At 39.6% G+C, this 21914-nt stretch overlaps 1 long non-coding RNA gene across 1 annotated transcript; it reads left to right on the top strand.

The window, feature by feature from the left end:
• Window positions 1-15611: 15611 nt before the first annotated feature.
• On the top strand, window positions 15612-21700 carry LOC123963867. The gene is made up of 3 exons (XR_006823272.1): window positions 15612-15671; window positions 20869-21035; window positions 21580-21700. It is a non-coding gene; the product is annotated as an uncharacterized LOC123963867 (long non-coding RNA).
• The last annotated feature ends 214 nt before the right edge of the window (window positions 21701-21914 follow it).

Genomic DNA, 21914 nt, shown 5'->3' on the forward strand with positions numbered 1-21914 from the left:
AGTGACAGTTAGAACATGATGGAGCATTTAGCAGCTATAGAGCCAGATATTTCCAGGAGTTGGTGGAGACCAAAAATGGAGCTAAAAACTATTGAACTATCACCAGAAACACAACTCCAAATGATGGATACTATCCTTAGGTGTCTGCTGGCTAAGAAACTGTTTGCAAACAAATTCATCACATCAACTTAAAAGGAAGAACTAATACGGCACGTTTTATCTGAACATTGGTGGGGGGTTTTTTAAACACTGTCTCTGGCTGCCTTTTTAATGTTTCTTGCTAACTCATTTTAAAAGGAGAATCTTGTAAAAAAAAAAAGAAAAAAGGGGCCTCATTTGCACTTGATGATATACGTGATCATGCTAACGGGCTCAGGCTAACAAGCCAACAGGTTCCAATCACAAAGTTAGCATCCTCACCAGTTAATGATCCGTGTACACAGCCACACGGGGCGGCTGTGGCTCAGAGGAAGAGCGGGTTGCCCACTAATCGGAAAATCTGCAGTTCAATCCCCTGGCTCCTCCAGTCTTCTTACCCTTAATACGAAAACCAAAATTGCTTCAAAAGGTGCGTGATTGTTGATATCTGTTTCTGATGAGCAGTTGGCACCTTAGCCTCCGCCACCAGTTAATGATCCATGTAGAAAACACATTAACACTATTGTTCTTGAATTACAGTGTAGCGCATCCCCCACATTAATTCAAACATTTGGACACCACAGCAGCCACAGGTGTCCAATATATGTGCATTTGACTCATAACAGTTCAAAATAGCACTGTAGCAGCAGGACAGAGGGTCAGTGACCTTCTACAGGGAGAGCAGTGATTGGTGGTTATGTAGAGACTGAACTATATATTCTATAGAATTTGACCTCTAACCCCTTGTTTTGCTACCTCAGAATAGTACTGTACCCTTCTATGGGTTTGAGTGTTATTTTGCAGACTCAAACCCTTCTATGGTACCTAACAGATACCTAAACACATCCTATATAAGCTATGTTTGATGTACAGAGAGACAGAGTGGCCATCGGGCTGGGTCACTTTCCAAGCTGCTGCAGAGCTTGTAATTGATGCTAAACTCCTTGATTTAATAAACTTTTATGATCAAGAACAGTGTCAAGTGGATTTCTTCTCAACACATCATCGCAGCATTATTGTTTGGACACCACACTGCCTACCTTACATACTTGTTTGACTAAAATACTAGCTTATGATGTCCTTCTTGGCCTTGGAAGTAACACTGAGTAGGATAGTTAACCGGACATGCTAACAAATGTAGCTTATAGGGCAGATGAATACAATGCTTGGTCTGCTCCTTAAACTTCTGCTCTTGTCTGTTTTGGTTGGTTGTTTGGTTCTGTGAAGAAAATAAAACAAAACAACTTTGTAAACTGTTACTACAGTGCGATGTACCCTCTGTTGCCATGTGGAGAAATCCAAAAATTGGCATTGATAGTTAAAGTTGCTAAGCTATGACTGGACCATTATGTTTGTGGAAAGTTTACTCCTCTACAGCATACTTTCTTCAACACAAAGCCACACACGACTCCAGGAGAGACTGGTGACATTTATATACACGTCTTTCAGGAACACACACAGACTCCACTCCTAGGTTGGTGACGTCTGGACATCAGAAGTGATAACAACAGCTTGTACCACAACATGTGGAACGATTTTGTTTGTGACTAACGTGTGTGTGTTTGTGACTGACGAAAAAGTGTCTTGTTCCTGGAGTTAAAAATGGAGAGTCTATATTTTAGGTTCGTCAGAGGTGGGCGGTTTGTCCTTGGCTTGGCACGGCTCAGGAGGCCCTCTGGGACTGGCCCTGTTTGTTTGGACAGCAGGCAGTAATGTGGCGAGCTGCTGCCCAGGAGACTGACCAGGAATGTAGCTAAAGGTCTCATCTGGCCTCATCAAAAGACGACGTGAGTCTCTCTGCTGTCTCCTCTCTCTGAAAAACCAAAACCATCAACACTGAGATTACTGCTGGACCTGCCAGACCTCACAGCACCATACTGTTAGACTTACTGGCACAATAAAAGTCTAAAGAAAAGAGATTTCTAAAAGACAAAATACAAATACAAATGATTAAACTATTTTGCATTGTTTTTCCTGCAGCACTTTATCCAATTTCACTCAACTTCTGGTCTGTGTCATGTCATCAACAACATAGTTTGTCAATTAGCATAAACCTTTAAATATGCTCTGGTGTATCTGTTCCTTAATATTTAGGCTCTTAATCATCCCAAACTTCCCAGACAATCTCTATCGTTTCTGTACGGAGTCTCAGGTATTTCCAGTAACACTTTTTTACTTTCAGTAGCTTTGACATCTGGGTGTTCTGACTACTGACGTCTGGGTGTTCTGAGAACTACAAAGAGTATAGCAATTTAGATTTGTTATGAAAAAGCTTTCCTTAGATGTTTTTTTAATAATAGTCATATTTTATGTAGTGTCCTATATTTCAGTGTGGATCTGTTGTGGCAGGAACGTTTGAGCAGGATTTAGACATGCTCCCTTCAACCTCAGCATGAACAAAATAGTTCACTTTTTTCAACCAACAGCAGCAGTTTAGAAGTGTGGTTAACCTGCAAATTATCACGGAAATAGATGCAAAATGTCTGTTTTTGAAAACCATAGCAGATGTTTGAATCTCTCGCTGCTACTACTGCTGTCAGTTTTTTTAATCAAATGTCTAACAGCTGTCAGTCCTGAAGCTAACAGCTGGCTTTACAGCTGATACCTATCTATCAAAAAATGATCACCATCCCCAGATGTTTGATATTCACCCGAAGTGCCGAACTATCCTTGCAGGCCAACCAGTCCACCATCTGACTCAGTGCCTCCCCTTGACCCCAAACAACAACTAGCGCTGCCAGATGACCTGTGCAAAGAAAGAGCCTTGCAGTTCATAAGTAAAATGTTATCATAACTGATAACAAGGATGACAGAGCTCATGGGTCAAGAACTCACAAAGCGACTCAGAGCCCAGAACACTCACAGCATGTGAGTTCAGAATAAGTTACTATAAGAGCTCTGGGCTAACAGTGAGGACAAACCACATTCAAACACAAGCAAAACATGTTTTTTTCCTTCAAGATATTTAAAGAACTGGTGGTGGGTTTGATGTATCATGTCAGAACAACTGGATAAAACCCACAAACTGCAAAACATCACATTTACAAGGCAGTAAATAACACTTTTCATGCTTCACAAACACGCCTCAGCTGTGGCTAGTTTGTCCAGTTTTTATTCATTGTCACCTCTGATCCTCTCTTTTCTTCTTCTCCTTCTCTGCTGATCTTTAATTGAGTCAGATTATCAGACAGTTTTTACCTTTTCTGGATAATTGACAAAACCAGGACTTCTTCAAAAGCAACTAAAGCATTTATATTCTTTTATCAACTGTGTCCTACACCCAGTGTCAGTCGGTCTACCACATTGATTCAGATGGAAATAAATACATTGAGCCTATTAGATGAAATTTTGTAAAGACATTCATGGCCCCAAGAGGATCGATTGTAAAAAACGTTTTCCTCTCACACCATCGATTTGTTCAATACTTTGGTTTATGCCTGCTACCTACATTCCCATCAGTCTCAGCTGTACTTTGTGTTTGGTGCTAATAAGAAAATGTTAGTATGCTAACACACTAAACTAAGATGGTAAACATGGTAACCATTACATCTCCTCAACATCAGCATGTTAGCATTGTAGTCGTTAACAGCAAGTAAGTGCCGCATGACAGAGCTGCCAGCATGGCTGTTACAGTAAACCTTCACAGCTTGTCTACAGTTGATGTGTCAGTCACGTTTTTAAGTCGTCTGTCTCATTCATGTCTAGGTCAGATATTTTAATCCATAGAGTTGTCTACACAGGCCTCATAACAGCTTGTGGAAATATGTGTATTTTTACGCTTGTTTTCTTCTGTTTTCCACAAGTAACTACAATGGTTGTATGTTGAGCTCTGAGCGCTGCCAACATGCAGGGATAAAAAACAGTAGTGGATGGAAACACACATTAATTTGCATTTTCTTATGCAGATTGTTGCAGAATTTGGTTCAAATGTGGAGGACTGATGCTGCTGCTTTGCTGATGTGCTGCTTTTGCTACGCAGGTTGTGCCATCTTGTGAGTCTTATTTGCTGGTTACAGCTATCAAAGAGTACTTATAATTTCTGCATGTGGGAAAAGTGTTTCCATTGTTTTACACCTGCTTTGACAATCAGCTAATTTTTTCATTTACAAGTACAAACTGTAAAATCTGATTCGAAGAGTTCTAATTTCCTTACTTCCTTACCAGTGAAACAGTGAGTTTGAGTGACACAGTGAGCCCAGTGTTTCGGGGAGTCCAGGGAGCTCTCCGCTCGGCTCCTGACATCCTGCTCTTCCTCTCCTCTCACCTTTTAATTGGTCAGAGCTGTCAGGATGTCTCGGCGCTGCCTGTGCTCCCTCCCTTACAGCTCAGACAGAAAGGCCTCTGTCTGCCTCAGTTTCCATGCTGAGCAACAGCGAGAAGGAACATACCTGTTCTGTTCATTTCTATTGTGAGTTATGAGTTTATAAATGTCTGCACCAACCAAAAAATCCTAATTTTAGCTGCAAAGAAGTAGACAGTATGAAAAAAAAATAATTCACACCTTTTGCTGTTGTTGGGACTTTCCTGTGTGTCGGCTGTTAAACTCTCCTTGGCAGTCACAATCTGGCTAGTGCTCAATGCTTCACATTATCCAATCAGGACACTCGTTCAGTTACTCTTGTTCTCTGTCAGCTATGCTTTTATAATGTAGTCTGTGCAGAGAAAGTGTGCAGCCTAAAGAAAATATTTATTTTACTTCCTTCACATATGCAGTAGTACTCCCAAAGACATTTAAGCAGACTTTAATGTGTGTAATCAGTGGAGTTCTCCTTTAAGTACTTTGCTTCCACGTTGACTTAAAACTGTTTCTCTGTGTTTGTCTCTGCCCTGTTTCTTTGTCTCTAGATCATTAACGTCTTCTGGAGGAAACCCTGGTCGTCGTCTCCCTGTCTGTCTCTGTGTAGACTGACCCGTAGCTGTGCGGTCAGACGCTGGTGACAGTTTGAGCCTCTCGGTCACCGGGGCTCTCGCCAGACTGTCTCACCCCCACGGCGCTCGGCACAGCTTGGAGACAGACAGGTGCCTGCAGCTCACAGCTCGATTCAGAAAGGGAACTAAAACACGTTTGGATGTGTACCTGTGACAAAGACATGTTCAGTTATTCAGTTATTTATGAAATAACATAAGTTGTGCTAATTTTTATATTTCTCAAGATTCTTAATTTCACCTAGGTTATATTATAGGTAGAATGCTAAGTCAAAACAAACAAGACTTGCTTTAGATTCTTGAACTTGTTTCCCCTCTCATCCCAAAACCAGACGTCCTACTAAATGTTGCTAAAAGTTGAACTTTTAGTAAAGCTGCTCAAAGCTACTTTTATTAAGAAAAGGACAGAGTGATTCATTGAAAATTTAGATAGATTTTACTTATTTAATTATTGCAGTTGGTAATTGTGTTATGTACACGTATAGAACTGTTGACAGACTGCTAAAATAAAATAAAAAGGTCATCAGCACTGAAAACTACTTTTTTTCCACTCACATTAGTGGAGAGTGGTGAAAATCTTCTCCAGTGTTACTGGATTGTTTCTACTTCTGGCCTTAGGACCTTTTGTAAATACAGCCCAAGTTGCAGAGAAATATGTCACTTATCTCATAAAACAAGTAATCGCCTGGTTCGTGAAATTCCACTGGGCAACTGAACAAACAGTGTTTACCAAAGGCACTAATAGTTACTTTTTACTTCTTACTGTACATATAAAACAGTACAAAGCTGGTGTGTGTTGTCCTTAAGATTTTAAATTAAAATTTATTTTAAAAATCATTTGATTGTATTTCTGAATTTACAGATGTACAATTTGTCGTCTTAACTTGCAATTGCGTTCCAACCTCACAGCTGACCTGTGGGGTGAGATCAGGGGGTCACTTTCCCTGCCCTCCTCCTCTTCTTCCTCTTCTGATCAGAGCAGCTGGCGCTTGTCTTGTCTTGGAGGTTTGTTGTTGAAAGTAAAAGAAAGCCAAACAAACAGAGGGAGGTGCGCTGATTTGTCATCACTGGTACAAACACAACAATCACTGGCATACCCAAGAAATCAAAGTCACAAACATCTGTCATGATGTTATCAAAATATGTGTGTCTACACTAAGATTGATCATTTTAAAGCCACATTCTTTTCTCTTAGTTGTGTACTTCTTGCCTCAGTTAGCTGGTGTTTTTCAGCAACACCTTCCAAAGCGGATCTGTTTAAAAATACTGGTTCATGCGAAAGGTGACCACAGAGATTTGTATTCTCGTGAGATCTCAGATATCTCATTGGGCTTGTCTTCAGTTGTTTTTTTTTTTTTAACCTTTACTTATTCAGGGGAGCTTCACTGAGAGGAAGCCTCTCTTTTGATGACATTCACATCTGGGTCAAGGGCACCTCAGTGGTGGTAAATGACGTAAACTGCTTGGTTTACTTTCCACACCCAGATTTTTATTCTGCCAGTTCGGGGATTGAACAAGCTCGCTTCTCTAACCTTTGGGCCACCACTGCCCAGTCTTCACTCTGGAAATAAACAAAGCTTGAAATAATACAATAAAGACACTTGGTGATGTTCCAGGCTGACTTGGATAGCAGTTTTCATTTCCACAATTTTTTTTGGGCATTTCCATTTTGACAGCAAACTTTTAGAAAACAACATGAATATATTAGTGTGGATGAAAACTTCAACCTGTGAGAATCAATATTTTTTGCATGAAAAATTAATCAAACAACTATGTGTAACGTGAAAGGAGTCACTCATAGTGACGAAAGCCATAGTGAATTATCAGATGACTACGCTTTATCAGCTGATTTTGTTTTTACCAAACAGTGACTAGCAGGTGAACATAGTGGAGCATTTAGCAGCTAAAGAGCCAGATATTCCCCTCAGGAGTTGTATGAAGGTAGGAAACGCTAGCCTGACTCTCAAGTGGAAACAATATCTAAAATTCACCAACTATTCATTAATTATTAAGTATATCTAATACATTTATCTCTACACAAAATGTTTCTGTTTTCCTAGAAGTAGTTCCATTATCCGCATTATAAATGTTAAATTATTCCTTTAATAAAAAGAAATGAACCACATAAACTGCCATTTCAAATATATTCACATTAGTTGGGATGTGGCCTTATTAGTGGCAGCAGTTGTTTTAGTTCGAGAGACTTGGAGGCTCCAGTTGTTTCACCTACGTCTGCGTGTACAGTGCTGCCAGTTTGATTTAATTAACCTCCTACTGGGATCCTCTCTGGTCTCGAATGTAGAAGCTTCTGCTGCCCATAGGAGGGGGGTTCTTTCTGTCACTTTTTCCAAAGACAAACAGTGCTATACTTGTACCCTAATAAACACAGACATGATAACCACAATGTTCCAGACACTCTACAACACACTACAAGTCTAATTCACACATTCAAATGTGATTTGATTTGTATATTTTCCTCAGCAAAAGTTGATTGTGGAACAAAAAACAAAGCAAATGACAAATGTTCTTCATGGATTAGTCACAGTCAGTCTCTCGATGCCCCTGTTGGTTCTCTGCAGGAGATAGGACTCCCGGGAAAATCCTTATCTCCCGGATCCTATAGAACACACGTGACTCTTCCACAGCATGTTTGACTTACTGAGGGCATATAAACAAAATGTTGATTTGAAGTCTTTACATTGAGCAGAGTTATCTGTTAAACTTGTTTGTTTGCCAAGGAGGCAAACAGACAAAGTTCCCAGAGAGGATAGGAAACTCTGGATCTAGATCAGCCGATGTGTGGTTTACAAGTCTATAGCCCTTTTCAGACATGGAATATTTTTTGTCATTCAGACATACTTAAGAGTTTGTTTCATAGATTAGTAACAAGACAAATTTACACCTGGTAGTAACATTCTTGCTGTACTAAGAAAACCCAGCCAGTAAGGTCGCGTAACTCCACCTCTTCCTACTTGTTAAAGCATCTACATGCTACGAGTAGCTAGCAAGATGTCTGTGCAAAAACTGCTGATTTAGAAATGAATGAAATCCACCGGCCTTGCCTAACCCATTGGTATATTAAGATCAGATCGCCATGCAGGAGAATTGAGACACCATGAACACTTATTAATTCAAGATGTAAATGCAAAGGGCTATGGATTGGATGTCACTATCCAGGTTAAGTATCTATATCACATCACATGTTTATGCCAGGTGTAAATGGGGCTTTTGAGATTTGCTAGCAGCTCTGTGACCTAAATGCTAATGTCAGCACTAGCTCATAATGACAGTGCTAACACACTAATATTCAGCATGTATAACACTTACCATTTAGTATGCAAACAATTGCTAATTAGCACCAAACAGCTGAGGTGATGGGAATTTACTTATATGGACTGTACTTGTGTAGGACCTTTCTAGTCTTCCAACCACTCAAAGCACTTTAGACTACATGTTACATGTGTGAACTAATCATTCACACCAATGGCACAGCCTTCAGTTCAGTATCGGCAAAGGACACGCAGGCTGGGGGATGCCAGGGATCAAACCGCCGATCTTCCAATTAGTGGGCACAAGGTGTCACTTTGGATTGTGACACATGTTGGATAGTGGTGAGGACATAAGGGCTCAGATTAGGGGCGTAATGATACACTTGGGTAACAGAAAATTCTGCTGGCAGGTGACAAATCATAAATATACCTAAACATTATCACGTTATCAGCAGCTTGTTTTTTTAAGCTAAGTTACTGTTTTTGGACAATGCACATTTGTTTATTCTATATTTAAATTGTATTGCATGTTTTCTTATTGTACAAATAAATATTTCTTAAAGCATTTTAATTTGTCAGTTAGCATTTCTTCGTGCAAGATCTTTTTCAAACATTTTAACAAATGCTTTCAAAAACTGATGGGGACAAAATTAGGCATTTAAATGTGGTGGGGGAATGTCCCCAGTGTAAATGACACCTACTAGTGGGCTACCTGCTCAACCTCTAAGCTACAGTAGCCTAGATGAAAAATGAAGGGATCACCAAACTCATAACAATTCATCCTGAGGAGAACAAGAACATCTGTAACTAATGTCATGGCAATCCATACAATAGCTGTTGAGATATTTCAGTCTGGACCAACAGACTGACTTACAAGCTCCTTTGTTTCCACAATAACAGATTGTTGTTAAATGTAGGAGGGAAAATTAAAAGTGGATTTAGATTTATGTGGGAGACAGAGGGAGAGGCGGATATGGTTGTGAGATTCTTCAGTGCCATTGTTATTTTAAACCAAAAAAGTGCACTGAAGCTCAGCAGAGGATCAGAGGTATCTGTGTGTGTGTGTGTGTGAAAGAGAAACATTTTAAGGCGGCTGAGAAAACAAACACTCACACATTCACAGAGGAACGAGGAGAATATAAACAGGAGGAGGAGTGCTGTTCTTCCGGACTGATAATTACATATTTCACTGATGAAGGGTGAATAGAGGGTGATGACGGCCCAATTCTTCTGCTTTGTTTTTTATTTACATTCTTTTTTATTTTTCCATGCCCACAGAGACTCCCAGGGGCTTAACGTGTCAGTTCAACCAACAACTGTACCAACTTTTAATTGCAACCAATAAAAAAACATTTGCTACAGTCTTTAGTTAATTCGACACTTTTTGCTTTGGTTTAACTTCCAGTCTTAATAAGCACTCTTGTCTGTACTGTGTTGTAATTATGCGAAACTATAGTCATATACTGTATTTTGTCAAGATATTTGCTAGGTTATCAACATGGAATCAACATGAAACGTGTCCATAATGACGTATTTACCATTTCAATAGGAGAAAAAATCTGACATATTTTGCATTTAATTCATAGTTCTTCACAAGTCCTTTCAAAGTTGTGATGTTTTAAGGACAGTATTGTTGTATTTTGAGGTGCTCACTGACTAACTATTTAATCAGATAAGAAACAGATTAAACTTCAACATTTCTGTGACTGATTCTTGAAGGGCTGCAGATTAAACTTGGATTAAATTTAGCAACAAACTTTTGAGAGTAAAGTTGTAATATTTTGAGAATGAAGTAATATTATTGAGAAGAGAAAAAGACAACTTATCTAAGCAATAAACGTGAAGCTCTTCAAGCTGACTTTAGCAAAGTGCTTCAGATAAGAGGTGTCCCTGTGAAGCAGTATCTCATAGTATTAAACCCAACAACATTTCAGAACTTGTAAAGATGAATCCTTTTGTTAAACACAATTGGTGGGATATCTGCATAGTCTCAAGCACTGAAAGTATAGTACTGCACCTATTGTTTTTCTGGTGGTTCTAACAAGCCCCACCAATTTGTTGTCGCTTGTAGAAGAACCTTGCATTGTATTAGATGCCAAAAATCAACAAATGAAGCGTGAAGTGTTTTGTGTCTGACCATCATACCTCAACTGTTTACACTTTACTGTTTGCAGACGCAATTAAGCGAAACAGGTATGAACACACTTGATTTTTAATGTTTGTACAATCATATCTTCATTAGTTCTTATCCATGCTATGGGTGGCAATGTTGGTTGGTTGTTCAACCACTTTGGTCCGGACTCAAAGTATCTCAACAACTATTGGATGGATTACAATAAAACTGGTCCATGGTGCCCAGAGGATGAATCTCCGGATGCCTTTGGCAATCTTCTGACCATAAATGTAACACCTCCATTAGGTTTAAAATTTTTATTTTTATTTCACATTTTGACTACTTGCAAAACTAACATTCCCATCAGCCTCAGCTGTACTAGGTAAACATTTAAGCATTTTAAGCATTATACCTGCTAAACACTGATGTTAGCATTTAGCTCAAAGCACTGCTGTGCCTAAATATAGCCTCAAAGAGCCACTATTGTGGCTGCAGGCTCTTTAGTCTTGTTAGAATTTAAAAGCTGGGTGATCCTGTTGTCCATGAAGAACATACAGAAAGTTCTACAATTTACAGACACAAGGGATTTATTGTATTTGGTCGGTTCATATATAGCAACACCATCAGCTCTCTGTTGTGTTGTGTTCAGGCAGTAAAGTTCACCCATAAAACAGTCTCATGAAACACAGTGTTATAAAATCCTGCAGAAGTCAGTTGTCTTCAAACATGTTTTTTATTCTCTCTCGAAAATGCACTAAGACATGAGTTTCCACACAAAGCTCAACACCTCTTGGCTGGGCATAGTTTCACTGGCTTTTCCAAATAATTTCAACAAATTTCATAAGTTAGTGGAGTGGAAAACGTTCTGACCTTGAACAGAGACGACAAAAATAGACTATACTGCCAGTTTATAGATTTGGGACAGAGGTTTCACTATAATTTAAGATTTAAAAATAAATGCATCTTACAACTTACTTTTTGACAAAACAAGAAATGCAGTTACATTAAACTCAACAAAGTTAATTTTTGTGACAGATTATTTGTTTTATGTTTGCTTGTGTGAAACAGAGAGTTATCTGGATCATCTGCGTTTAGTGCCTTGCAGTCCATTTTATGGTCTGTGTGTTGGAAGTTAAGTCTTTTAGATCAGACTGTGAGAACTCTTCATGCAACATAGCACCTGAATGTAGCACACACACAAAAAATAAACTGCTGCCTCAATCTGCCTGAAGGTCATGTAACTACTCTGATACTCACTGAGGCAAATGGCTGCACTGGGATTTTATCTGACAATGTTTGAACACCCCGAGGCAATTGTGCTGGCTCAGTGTAGGTTATTTAAGAAAATTACAGTATCATTTCCCCGAGTTATCAAGATAAACAGATTGCTGTTATTTGGAAACCTTTATTTTTCTTTAAATTAACTAGTCCTAATTTAAGCTTCAGTTATCTTCCTTTGTCCGATCAGCATACGTTTTCATATTCCATCCTATTTCTTTTCCAAGCATGTTTCATTCATTGTCCATCAAAGTGGGTCTCATGGAAGAAAACTTATACAAACAGATTTGTTCTTAAAATGTGGGGTAAGCGATTTACACGGTCTGCTAGCTGTCTGTTCTGTGTGCGCTGAACAAAAATCTGGTGTTTGTACACAGCACTGGCACTTTAAATAGAAAACAAAGAACGGCAACGGACATTCAGCTTACTGTCTAGAAATCATAAAGTCTGAATCTTAAATTGAACTTAATGCAACATTAATATTCTATTTACCATAGCATCATCCTCATCATGGCTTGCAAATTTGCTGAGAGATTTTTTTTGAACATTTTATACTTTTTATTGATTTATTCGACACAGCAATTTCTACAATTCAGTAGATGTTTTTTTCTCACTCTAACAGCTGCCTCATGGTCTTCATGCAGGTCGCTATCTAGTATCAGTGGCATTGAGGCATGATGACCAACAGAGGGGAACAACTTTTGAGGTGGGACTTTGTGGCAGCTGCCTCTGATGCCTGGATTGCTAAGCCTTGGGCCGCGAAGTGTCCAAGGTGCATCTTTGAAAAGACAAGTCAATGCAAGAGAGATTGTAGGATATAGTGACAATTTTAGCAAATATGACTAAACATTATTATTAAAAGATTTCCCTACTGCAGCTTTAAAGTAGGAAGCATTTAAAACTTCACAGGCCTAACTTGCCACCTGGACCTTATGGGTCATTAACTGCCTCTCTGAGGAGAAAGTGTAGGGTTAAGAGAGGAGTTTCACTGTAATAAGCTCACTACATATTCGTTGACGCACATTCAACTTAATGACATCCAATCAGTCACATCCTCAGGGCTACATACAAGAACAATTACATGCTTGCTTGGACGGTAATCGTTCACATCAGCTGAGTAATGACTCTTTAAAAGTTCAGACAACCTGTTGTTTTCAAATGAGACTTTTGTATACGATTAAAGGAAGTTTTTAAACTGGGTGTCTAACCTCATGCTTCTGCAGCCTCTATGAAGAAATAGACTCAAATTTTACAGGTATTTCTTGAGCAACTTATTGTATGATTAATAGATATACGTTGGCTTCTGTTCAATATGAAACTCCATGTGCTATTCATGAGTTTAGTATTTCATCACATTGAGCATTTAGTACCCTTCTATGTCACATTATTGTCGCCTGGTGTTGATGTTATAATTTGATTTGGAAACTGGTCTTTGTTGGTGTGTTCATGGACACTCAGACATCTGAGTCAGTTGCTGATCAATAGCATGTTTAAGCAAGGAATCACAAAATTAAGTTATATTACCATCAACATTTTGTTTAGTGTTCATTTTGGCCCTTGATTTTGATTTGGCTTTGTTCTTCGCATAAAAAATTGTCAGATAATATTTAGTAATATTTTTGTCATGCGTTTTTTAATATTATATATTATATATATAATATTTACAGTATCTCTTCTAAGCATTCTGCATAGTTTGATGTATTAATTAAATAAATGTCTTGAATGCAAAAGCGAGTAAAATTATTTTTTTCCTTCAAGATATGGTTTTGAATTTCCTGTTTCTGAATAGTTAAAATACTGAACATCTCAAGACAGGAAATGTTTGGTATGCATTAGAAAATGACATGCGGTAATGTAAAATATATTATGTGATTTGTGGATAATGGGCAAGACCATACAAAACCAAACCACTGATATGCTCTCTTAGCACATTACAGAAATTAAAGACAACAGGAAGAGACAGTCACAGAGAACCAAACCTTCCTGTCGTTTTTGTTTTCCCACAATCATCTGTTCCCCTTAAAAAAAGGCTGGCACTTTGAGGTATCAAACCTCTAACCCTGCCAGCGTTGGTGCCTTGCTCTGCCGTCTGTGGACAATCTGGCAGATGAGACAAACATCTGACAGATGTTTGTAAAGAAGCTTGTTATTTGTGCATGTGGTTGCCCTGAAGGAAAAGGTTGTCATTGTTGTTGAAAGTGGGTGTGATTGCTGCATTTTTAAAAAGTGATTTATGAGACCGCTGGGTTCCTCTTTTGTCTTTACAGTTTCCTCACCACTGAGTGTCTCTCAGACACCACACTCAGACACCTTTGTGTTTTTGTCCTTGAATGTCAAGGACTTGAACCTGCTGAACCAAGACAAAGTAGCTTGGAGACTACTACTACTCCTTACAATTTTGTCTGGAGGAAAGAGATTATCTACCTTTTTAAGATGGCATTAATGCCAAGTATCAGAATTCAGGTAATTCCCTCTACAATATTAGTGAAATTAAATAAATTCATGTGAATTTATTTTTATGCCAGTAGATATTTTTTGTGTGATTTTTGCTATTGTTGGCCTTATGATAACATGGCCTTATGGTTTTGTTCAGACACTTCTTGGTTAAGGTTAATCAAAGATTCTGGTCTTATATGGTCTTTAATACTGAAAATTTTAAAAGAGACAAAGTGTTTACTTTCCTTTATTGTGTAAATTTAACCACACGTGTGATTTAAAACCCATTCTCAAGTGCCAAAGTCCTGCACTTGCTATATCATTTTCTAGTTCTAGCTTCTCCAATGTGCTTCCTCTGGATTATATAATTTTAAACTGAATATTTTTGGGCTTTGGACTGTTGGTTGGACAAGTCAGACATTTGAGGACTTCACCTTGGACTCTGGGAAACTGTTTTATTTTATTTTCTGATGCTTCATAGACTAAAAAATGAATGGAAAGAAAACAATCCGCCAATTAAGCAATACTGAAAATAATCCTTACTTTCAGCCCTACTTTAGCCATGTTTCAATCCAAGTGTCATACGAATTTTTAGCGGACTTTTGGACGGATTTGTGCAGCAGTGTTCACGATACTAACCATTCAATACACAGACTGGTCTGCTGTCAATGTTTTTACGGGAGAGAAAGAGAGAGGGGGAGAGAGAAGGAGCGAGTGAGAGGTGGTGCTGAGCGAATATGCGCTGTGTGCAGCTCTGCAATCAAATACAAGTTTTCCCATCTTAAATAATAAAAAAAAACGGAAATCAATATGTGGCAGTCAGCGCTGATAATGTGGTTGGCCGCCACAAATAAATGAATGTATGGGAAACACTGTACTGGATATCACTCACCGTATTAGCCAGTAAACACAAACCCAGTGATAAACAAACGGACCTTGGCAACGCATCCGATGAAAGCGTCTATACACGTATACACCCAGAACATTCCACCGTGCATTTTTTGAATTTGCATCTGGGGTGAATGTAAACAACAGCAAGCAGATGATAATATGAAAGTTTCATCTTCACAACAAACATTCTGACATCTGGGAGTACATCTTGACCGTGTCTGAGCACCAAGCATCATCAATGCAAAACACAGTCCACCTATTCCCATCCTGCGGAGTCCTGCGTCTTGCTCTAACAGCTCGGAACATGGACCACCTGCCGAGCGCCTGATCGGTGATGTTGACAGGGGCAGGTCCCCGCAATGATGTGGGCACAACAATCTCTGAATTCCGTTGTCTGGTCAATATGAATCCCATTTTGTCCAGACCGGATCTTTAGGAGCAGAATCAAGTCCAAGCTGGGCCAGCATGGCTCCTCTCCTGGCTCTTTTTCCTCTCCTCTGAGCGATCACCTTACGCCTGGTCCAGTTGTTTGGGCCGGGTGGATCCTGGTCTAGTGCTCTTTAATCCAAAACCCCTGTCTTCATCTTCCAGACGCCGACAGCGGAAACAGCTGATCAGACGTGAGTTAGAAGTTTGTTGCGTCAGAACTTATTCGGCAAAAGTGTTTTCATCTCCCATTTAGCGCATTTACTGTTTTTCAACAAAAAACACCTCAAGCAAGCGTAAAAACTTTTTTGAAAAAGTAAGGATTTTTTCCCCAAAATTTTGCTGTTTCCATCAACCTTTTCTAATGCGATACTTCAAAATGCGCGTAAAAAATGTTGATGGAAACACGGCTTTTGTTTGCTCAGCATTTGTTGCCCAACTACCTCCCTACAACTTGTGCATGTGGTACAAAAATGTCGTACCTTCCTCACTGGATGACTTGTTTGTTGAACCATATCTTCAGCATCATCACCAAGGGAATTTGTCCTATGACTGGTTTAATTCTGACTGCCGCAATGTCAGCAACGAGGAATTTTAAGCTTATTGTACTGTGTTCAGTCACTGTCGATAAAATCATCACTCAGGGGCCAAAAATGAAAAGGTAAACATCGACAAAGCCTCTTCAGTCGACTGAGCGTTTTCACTGAATTCATGGGAAAACAGGTTAACACAGTGAGTGGTTTTATTGCTCCCCCATGGGGAGCTCAGTGTGTCTGAAATGAGTAATCACCAGGACCAGGCAACATAAATCTACTCTGACAGCAGCACTCTGCAAGCCAGGAAACAAGTCAGTCAGTCAGCGAGTCCAGTTAGTCAGCCAAGCTGACAGCAAACCAGACAGGTTGGTCAGCACAGCAGCCAGACGAGCAGGATTCAGGACGCCGGCTGGTCGGTTAGTGCTGCAGTCAGTCAGATAAAAAGCCAGCAAGAGTGTTTATGAGGGAGTGATGTAAACCAGTCAGTCTGGGGGCTTAAACACTGTCAGCAGAGCAGCTAAAAAAGGCCTATATAACCCTGTGGGTTGCAGGTAAGTCCAATTTGAGGTCCACAGAGAACAAATGGAGATCCATGTCCAAGGACAAAGATTTAAATTTTCTTACTTCTTTCATGCTGATTGTACAACTTCAGAAAGTTCTTCGTGTTAGAATTTACCCAGAACTTCCTCAAAAATCTCCTAATCTCAAGAGACTGTCACAATGAATCACAATTTGTTGCGTATGGGGCTGCATAGCTGCAGTTTTTGTGCCCATACTGATCCTTGTCCACTGCTAAAAGCACATAAAATGGGCACGTGAGCATCAGAACTGGACCACGGCGCAATGGAAGAAGGAGGCATGGTCTAATATATCACGTTGTCTTTTACATCATGTGGATGGCCGGGTGTGTGTGCATTGTTTACCTGGGGAACACATAGCACCAGGATGCGCCAAGGGAGGAAGGCAAGCCAGCAGAGGCAGTGTGATGCTTTGGGCAATGTTTTGCTGGGAAACCTTGGGTCCTGCCATTCATGACACGGACCACGTACTTAAGCACTGTTGGAGACCATGTACACCCTTTTATCGAAATGGTATTCCCTGAAGCCATTGGCCTCTTTCAGCTGGATAATGAGTCCTTCCACAAAGCAAAATGGTTCAAGAATAGTGTGAAGAACACAACAAAGAGGTCAACGTGTTGACTTGGCCTCCAAATGCCCCATATCTCAATCCAATCAAGCATATGTGGGTTGTGCTGGACAAACAAGCCTGCTAACGTCTTTCGTTCCAGATAACACAGCACACCTTCAGAGGTCTAGTGGAGTCCATGCCTCGACGGGTCAGGGCTGTTTTGGCAGCGAAAGGGGGACCTACACAACATTAGGCAAGTGGTCATAATGTTATGGCTGATTGGTGCATATTAAGTGGAGAAGATGAGGGGCCGGTTTCGGAAAACCGCCCAAATCTAAAAAAAAGTAGCCCAATTGGGAAGAAAACCACCCTGTGTGTGAATTAGAGAGCAAATGTCCCTCTTTTCTGTTTCTGTAAAGTTTACAATAGAAACCGTTTTCAGTTGGATACAGAATAAAAAGCTTGGCAGAAACTGTGGATAGAAGGCCACAAGGAAGACAATAAAAGTATTTTCAGATTTATCCCATTATGATTAACAGGAACTGACCTAGGATAAATCTATGTGTGCGTGTGTGTGTGTGTGTGTGTGCTGAAGCTAGAAGAGCCTCTATAAGTCATCCAGCCAGGTTGCCAGCCACACATCTCACTGAATAACTAACTGTCTCATTGGCTGACTGCTTCAGCGGCTGTCTGGCTGACAGGGCAGTCAGGTGATTACAAGGATGCCATTTGGTTTTACAGCAGAATAATATGGCCAGTGTTCGCCCTCTTTCCTTTCTCTTGCCCCATGAGGATATAAAGGGGGGCCAGCAGGGGAGTGATTAAGATTTTAGGGAGCTGCATGGCTGGATTCAGGAGTTAGAGGGTAAAGAGTGGGGATTTATTATGGCCATAAATTACACCCAGACGTCTTCCCCCTCATCTATCCCTCCTCTACACCCCCATTAATTTCAATCGCTCCTTCTTATCATGCCTCTCCCCTCTTAGTTTTTTTTAGATAGATAGATAGATAGATAGATAGATAGATAGATAGATAGATAATCCAACTATGAGAGATTGAAAAACGGCTAGTTACTCCACTGTAAAAGCCACACAGAGAGCGAGGCTTTTCAGGTTTGACCTACAAATCATCCTCAAATGTTTGTGGATGTGTCAGCGCCACAGAGATTCAACTGTACTCCAGCCTGTCCTTAACGACCTCTGACACCTCTGAGTTTGCTTTCAGAGGAAACAGGGACGGTCAGTAAATACAGAGACCCTCCTTCAGCTAAAGGAATTCAGGTTAAAGATGCTGTCTGAGCAACAGCTCCCCTGGATGTGACACAATCATTATTGGAGAAATGTTTTTTTTTTGTTTGTTTTTTTACAGCTTAATGCAGATTTAAGGCAAATTTCTTATTCATTCTGGGACTGCGTAGCCATAAGGGTCCCACATGATGTAAATTTCATCTGCCCATCTGCGAGGGTCCAGGCGGCTTGTTGCTGTATTCCACATATAGTTTATCACTTCTGTTTTTATGTATTCATGTAGGAATTGCATAACTCTGTTTATATATTTGACAAGATATTTGTTAAACATAAAGCCAAAAAAGCTTTTTTGAATTAACCATACATTTAATATATGTTTTTAATGTATTTTTGTCTTTTCTGTCTATGTTGTTTGTAAATATCCAGGATTCTTGAGATGCAATTGCATCATCCCTAGTTGAATAAAACCTAAAATAAACAAAATCAATGTAAGGCAACAAAAAACCCTTCAAAATTCACACTTATTTTAAAGCGAAGATTTGTCCAGCAATGCAACATTTCCATCAAATCAAATATAAACAAATACAGTAAATAATAAAGTAAATAATAAAGTTTCTGTTTACATTCAGTGCTTCTCACCATATTATGTATATCCTCAAGGTCTAACAAACATGTATTTTCTTCATCATAAAACATTTGTAAAGCAGATTTTTCTAAAATGTTACATTTACATCCATGTTTACAAGCTTGCACGTTTACAAAAACGGAGAATTAAAAAGAATACGATCTCCGTCCACACCAGCTGCGTATCAGAATAGATCTCAGTCTATATTAAAACCACTGAAAACACACATCTAGAGGCCATTCACGTATACACTGGGCATGCGCATACTGGTATAAACAGGAAGCAGTTGGTCTACTCTGCAGTTGCAGAAGATTTGGCGAAAGAATAAAGTAATACAGATGAAGAACTGCACCAGATTTTATTTTGCATGGACCAATAACGAGCTGGGATTGTTACTGAATGTAACACGGCATTTAAAGGTGACAACAAGTTGAATTGTATTGAAGTAATCTTGATGTACTGTAATTTTTCATTTGAAGAAAATACGACTTTTAAGCTCAATAATACCAAACAGCTGGCTACTGGTGGCTATTTGGCTTATTCATCAATACCAAGATCAAACCCATAAAAGTAAAGAAAGCACAAGTTTAACCTGGTTAGACTGTTTGAGTAAAAAGGACAGTGAAAACATAACTTCGTAGCTCTTCCACCAGCAGCCTCTTCTCTCCTCAGTGTTTGGAGGCTATTTTGATCATTAAAGGAATGGGCCCAGAGCACTGTATGTGTGTGTTCGACCGATTAAAGGGCAGCTATTGAAGAGTTTGTGTTTTGTGGTCTGAACCAACGGTATGCTGGACGCCATAAGGGCCTGGGCTGACGCAGCGGCATCACACAGAGATCTGAGCATGTGTGGTTGAGGGGTGGGGGAGAGGTTGTGGGATGTACAAGGGGTGAAGCATCAAGTTATAATACGAAACTAATCCAAATTTTTAACCTGTCAGCTTGAAGAAGGATGGTCTAAAAAGACTTCTCTTAAAAAATCCTTATTTTAAAGGTCTACAACTCAAAGAAGAGACCGAAACACACAGCCTTCTCTCTCCTTTCCGATCAAACTTTTATGTATTTATTTATTTATTATGTATTTCTGTCTTTCTTTCTATTAAAGGAAAGTGAGATATAGGGTGATTTCACACCTAACCTGTTTGGTTCGGTTTAAACAAACTCTGGTGCGTTTGCCAAGTTAGTTTATTTGCTCTGGTGTTAAAGCTGTTGATCGAACCCTTGTTATGATTATTTAAGATCAGCCATTTTTGGAATAACTGGCATTAATTTGAGAGTTCACGGTATAGAGAGAAAATCGAAAAGGACCCAGTATAATGCCTTGTGGCACACCAGTATCACATGCATACATATATAGATCGTTTTAATCAATGTTAAACATTTAACAAGGAAGAAAATTAAGACGAAAAATTGGAATGAATTGTGTCTATCCAGGAGATTGTGATGTTTTACCACCACAGCTTTAAGAAAACTAATAATAAGAGATCCAGAAGTGGCGACAGTTCAGAACCAGAAAACTTTGTATTCCATGGCAATATCCAATTTTGGTTAAAAACTATTTTGCAACTCTGGTTTTGCAATCCACAGTGTACCCTGGAGATTGTTTTTGGGCCTAGCATACTTCAACTGTGTAATAGAGGTGGTCAAAAACAGCACTTTTTTTTAACTGGATATCAGATCAAAATGTGTTTTACCAAACGAATGAGAAAGTCAGAGAAGAGCACAATGATCCAGTGTCCTGGGTCAATGCTTCAGCCTGGTGTTAGAAAAGTGATCCACTTATTGTCATGTTTACACACAGTGTGCACCTTCCCTCCATCTTTCCCTCCCTCTCTGTCTCTCTCTCTCTCCCAGTGAGTGGTCCATTGACATACCAAGGGCTTCTTTCAGCATGTCTTCAGGTCTGTGGCTCTTTTTAAGCAGCCAGCGAGTGTGGCCTGACAACGGACGTTTTCAAACCAGCCCTGACGTTGATGAAACACCTCCGGTAGAGTCCAGGAGCTGCAGTTAAACACACAGTGGTGAGAGTGTTGACTGAGCCCACGAGTCTATGTGTATGTCTCTGTGTTTATGTGTAAGTCGTTTTTTAAAAGTCAAACAACGAACAGAGGCCTATTTGATGTCTGATACTTTGAATCTCCAGAAGTGTTTGGAGAAAACTTGTTTTCCCATGGCTGCCCAATATGGTTTGATATTTTGTACATATCTGAGAAAAGAGTTTGATTGTCCAACTACTCTTAAAGGAATAGTGTGTGATATTCTCAACTCCTTGCTAGACCAGAAAGGTCGGTCTGTTTTATGTTTCTAGGATGGACTTTTTGTATAGCCATAGCACGGGTTGCTAGATAGCACAGGTTTTGGATTTGGTCCTAACTTGTCAACCTGATTGTGGCCTCAATACTCCATCACTGCTGTTTGCCAAAAAATCGTTCCAGCATGTATCTCCTACTATAACAACAAATTGTCATTTCAACATTTCTGTTTGCATACAGATTAAACAAACAAGATACAACATTTTAATTGTTGGTAGGTATGTTGGCTAACTGCTTCTTTTTACTTTATTAGGCCTGAAAGAAATCTGGTGTACACGGCCCTGGTTCTGTAAATTGGAAAGTGGCTTGGACCGATCCACCCAACACTATTCCAGCCGTTCAAGCCATGATTTGTGTAGCAAGTAACTTTAAATGACTCCTATTTATACTTTCAGCAGACACAAAGCAACATTAGCATTTAGTCTGAGTTGTGTTTCTGGCCACATGATGAACGCAAGTCCAATATTCACTCCTTTTTGATCTGCTTGGTTTCTTCATGCTCCTGAGAAAATATCAGGCTCTTTAGCTGCTACAGTCAATTTTTAGTGCTTTCTCATTCTTCATGCTTCAGCTGGATATGACACTGAT

The sequence above is a fragment of the Micropterus dolomieu genome, linkage group LG23 (genome assembly GCF_021292245.1).
Source record: "Micropterus dolomieu isolate WLL.071019.BEF.003 ecotype Adirondacks linkage group LG23, ASM2129224v1, whole genome shotgun sequence".
NCBI lineage: Eukaryota > Metazoa > Chordata > Actinopteri > Centrarchiformes > Centrarchidae > Micropterus > Micropterus dolomieu.